At 48.2% G+C, this 2,500-nt stretch overlaps 14 non-coding genes across 14 annotated transcripts in view; all 14 read left to right on the forward strand.

Annotated features, from left to right (window-relative positions):
• The first annotated feature begins 121 nt into the window (after nt 1-121).
• Nucleotides 122-240, forward strand: LOC148988600 (5S ribosomal RNA). Its single transcript, XR_016155695.1, has one exon. It is a non-coding gene; the product is annotated as a 5S ribosomal RNA (ribosomal RNA).
• Nucleotides 241-303: 63 nt separating this feature from the next.
• On the forward strand, nt 304-422 carry LOC148988601 (5S ribosomal RNA). Its single transcript, XR_016155696.1, has one exon. It is a non-coding gene; the product is annotated as a 5S ribosomal RNA (ribosomal RNA).
• A 63-nt stretch (nt 423-485) lies between these two features.
• On the forward strand, nt 486-604 carry LOC148988602 (5S ribosomal RNA). The gene has a single exon (XR_016162956.1). It is a non-coding gene; the product is annotated as a 5S ribosomal RNA (ribosomal RNA).
• Nucleotides 605-667: 63 nt separating this feature from the next.
• On the forward strand, nt 668-786 carry LOC148988603 (5S ribosomal RNA). Its single transcript, XR_016161331.1, has one exon. It is a non-coding gene; the product is annotated as a 5S ribosomal RNA (ribosomal RNA).
• Nucleotides 787-849: 63 nt separating this feature from the next.
• Nucleotides 850-968, forward strand: LOC148988604 (5S ribosomal RNA). Its single transcript, XR_016155697.1, has one exon. It is a non-coding gene; the product is annotated as a 5S ribosomal RNA (ribosomal RNA).
• A 63-nt stretch (nt 969-1,031) lies between these two features.
• On the forward strand, nt 1,032-1,150 carry LOC148988605 (5S ribosomal RNA). Its single transcript, XR_016155698.1, has one exon. It is a non-coding gene; the product is annotated as a 5S ribosomal RNA (ribosomal RNA).
• A 63-nt stretch (nt 1,151-1,213) lies between these two features.
• Nucleotides 1,214-1,332, forward strand: LOC148988606 (5S ribosomal RNA). The gene has a single exon (XR_016155699.1). It is a non-coding gene; the product is annotated as a 5S ribosomal RNA (ribosomal RNA).
• A 63-nt stretch (nt 1,333-1,395) lies between these two features.
• LOC148988607 (5S ribosomal RNA) lies at nt 1,396-1,514 on the forward strand. Its single transcript, XR_016155700.1, has one exon. It is a non-coding gene; the product is annotated as a 5S ribosomal RNA (ribosomal RNA).
• Nucleotides 1,515-1,577: 63 nt separating this feature from the next.
• On the forward strand, nt 1,578-1,696 carry LOC148988608 (5S ribosomal RNA). The gene has a single exon (XR_016162197.1). It is a non-coding gene; the product is annotated as a 5S ribosomal RNA (ribosomal RNA).
• A 63-nt stretch (nt 1,697-1,759) lies between these two features.
• Nucleotides 1,760-1,878, forward strand: LOC148988609 (5S ribosomal RNA). The gene has a single exon (XR_016155701.1). It is a non-coding gene; the product is annotated as a 5S ribosomal RNA (ribosomal RNA).
• Nucleotides 1,879-1,941: 63 nt separating this feature from the next.
• On the forward strand, nt 1,942-2,060 carry LOC148988610 (5S ribosomal RNA). The gene has a single exon (XR_016155703.1). It is a non-coding gene; the product is annotated as a 5S ribosomal RNA (ribosomal RNA).
• Nucleotides 2,061-2,123: 63 nt separating this feature from the next.
• LOC148988611 (5S ribosomal RNA) lies at nt 2,124-2,242 on the forward strand. The gene has a single exon (XR_016155704.1). It is a non-coding gene; the product is annotated as a 5S ribosomal RNA (ribosomal RNA).
• Nucleotides 2,243-2,305: 63 nt separating this feature from the next.
• LOC148988612 (5S ribosomal RNA) lies at nt 2,306-2,424 on the forward strand. The gene has a single exon (XR_016155705.1). It is a non-coding gene; the product is annotated as a 5S ribosomal RNA (ribosomal RNA).
• Nucleotides 2,425-2,487: 63 nt separating this feature from the next.
• LOC148988613 (5S ribosomal RNA) overlaps nt 2,488-2,500 on the forward strand; it is a 119-nt gene continuing 106 nt past the window's right edge. Inside the window, exon 1 of the ribosomal RNA XR_016155706.1 lies at nt 2,488-2,500. This exon is cut by the window's right edge and continues 106 nt beyond it. This is a non-coding gene — a ribosomal RNA (5S ribosomal RNA).

The raw sequence follows: 2,500 nt of genomic DNA on the forward strand, positions 1-2,500 counted from the left end.
AAATCCTAAATTGTCTTTTTTCCCCTCAAAATTCCTGAAATAGTCTCTCAGTTTCTTCAGAAAGCCTGAAAGAGTCTCTTTTTTTTCTTCTTCAAATAGCCCAATTTTACCTGCAGATTTCGCTTACGGCCATACCACCTTGAGAACGCCCGAACTCGTCTGATCTCGGAAGCTAAGCAGGGTCGGGCCTGGTTAGTACTTGGATGGGAGACCGCCTGGGAATACCAGGTGCTGTAAGCTTTATGTAGTTTACTACCCTAATGTTCTAACCATTCAAATAGCCCAATTTTGGCAGCAGATTTCGCTTACGGCCATACCACCTTGAGAACGCCCGAACTCGTCTGATCTCGGAAGCTAAGCAGGGTCGGGCCTGGTTAGTACTTGGATGGGAGACCGCCTGGGAATACCAGGTGCTGTAAGCTTTATGTAGTTTACTACCCTAATGTTCTAACCATTCAAATAGCCCAATTTTGGCAGGAGATTTCGCTTACGACCATACCACCTTGAGAACGCCCGAACTCGTCTGATCTCGGAAGCTAAGCAGGGTCGGGCCTGGTTAGTACTTGGATGGGAGACCGCCTGGGAATACCAGGTGCTGTAAGCTTTATGTAGTTTACTACCCTAATGTTCTAACCATTCAAATAGCCCAATTTTGGCAGCAGATTTCGCTTGCGGCCATACCACCTTGAGAACGCCCGAACTCGTCTGATCTCGGAAGCTAAGCAGGGTCGGGCCTGGTTAGTACTTGGATGGGAGACCGCCTGGGAATACCAGGTGCTGTAAGCTTTATATAGTTTACTACCCTAATGTTTTAACTATTCAAATAGCCCAATTTTGGCAGCAGATTTCGCTTACGGCCATACCACCTTGAGAACGCCCGAACTCGTCTGATCTCGGAAGCTAAGCAGGGTCGGGCCTGGTTAGTACTTGGATGGGAGACCGCCTGGGAATACCAGGTGCTGTAAGCTTTATGTAGTTTACTACCCTAATGTTCTAACCATTCAAATAGCCCAATTTTGGCAGCAGATTTCGCTTACGGCCATACCACCTTGAGAACGCCCGAACTCGTCTGATCTCGGAAGCTAAGCAGGGTCGGGCCTGGTTAGTACTTGGATGGGAGACCGCCTGGGAATACCAGGTGCTGTAAGCTTTATGTAGTTTACTACCCTAATGTTCTAACCATTCAAATAGCCCAATTTTGGCAGCAGATTTCGCTTACGGCCATACCACCTTGAGAACGCCCGAACTCGTCTGATCTCGGAAGCTAAGCAGGGTCGGGCCTGGTTAGTACTTGGATGGGAGACCGCCTGGGAATACCAGGTGCTGTAAGCTTTATATAGTTTACTACCCTAATGTTCTAACCATTCAAATAGCCCAATTTTGGCAGCAGATTTCGCTTACGGCCATACCACCTTGAGAACGCCCGAACTCGTCTGATCTCGGAAGCTAAGCAGGGTCGGGCCTGGTTAGTACTTGGATGGGAGACCGCCTGGGAATACCAGGTGCTGTAAGCTTTATATAGTTTACTACCCTAATGTTCTAACCATTCAAATAGCCCAATTTTGGCAGCAGATTTCGCTTACGGCCATACCACCTTGAGAACGCCCGAACTCGTCTGGTCTCGGAAGCTAAGCAGGGTCGGGCCTGGTTAGTACTTGGATGGGACACCGCCTGGGAATACCAGGTGCTGTAAGCTTTATATAGTTTACTACCCTAATGTTCTAACCATTCAAATAGCCCAATTTTGGCAGCAGATTTCGCTTACGGCCATACCACCTTGAGAACGCCCGAACTCGTCTGATCTCGGAAGCTAAGCAGGGTCGGGCCTGGTTAGTACTTGGATGGGAGACCGCCTGGGAATACCAGGTGCTGTAAGCTTTATATAGTTTACTACCCTAATGTTCTAACCATTCAAATAGCCCAATTTTGGCAGCAGATTTCGCTTACGGCCATACCACCTTGAGAACGCCCGAACTCGTCTGATCTCGGAAGCTAAGCAGGGTCGGGCCTGGTTAGTACTTGGATGGGAGACCGCCTGGGAATACCAGGTGCTGTAAGCTTTATATAGTTTACTACCCTAATGTTTTAACTATTCAAATAGCCCAATTTTGGCAGCAGATTTCGCTTACGGCCATACCACCTTGAGAACGCCCGAACTCGTCTGATCTCGGAAGCTAAGCAGGGTCGGGCCTGGTTAGTACTTGGATGGGAGACCGCCTGGGAATACCAGGTGCTGTAAGCTTTATATAGTTTACTACCCTAATGTTCTAACCATTCAAATAGCCCAATTTTGGCAGCAGATTTCGCTTACGGCCATACCACCTTGAGAACGCCCGAACTCGTCTGATCTCGGAAGCTAAGCAGGGTCGGGCCTGGTTAGTACTTGGATGGGAGACCGCCTGGGAATACCAGGTGCTGTAAGCTTCATATAGTTTACTACCCTAATGTTTTAACTATTCAAATAGCCCAATTTTGGCAGCAGATTTCGCTTACGGCCATA

Source organism: Pimephales promelas, chromosome 3, assembly GCF_988280905.1.
Source record: "Pimephales promelas chromosome 3, fPimPro1.hap1.1, whole genome shotgun sequence".
In the NCBI taxonomy this organism is placed as follows: domain Eukaryota; kingdom Metazoa; phylum Chordata; class Actinopteri; order Cypriniformes; family Leuciscidae; genus Pimephales; species Pimephales promelas.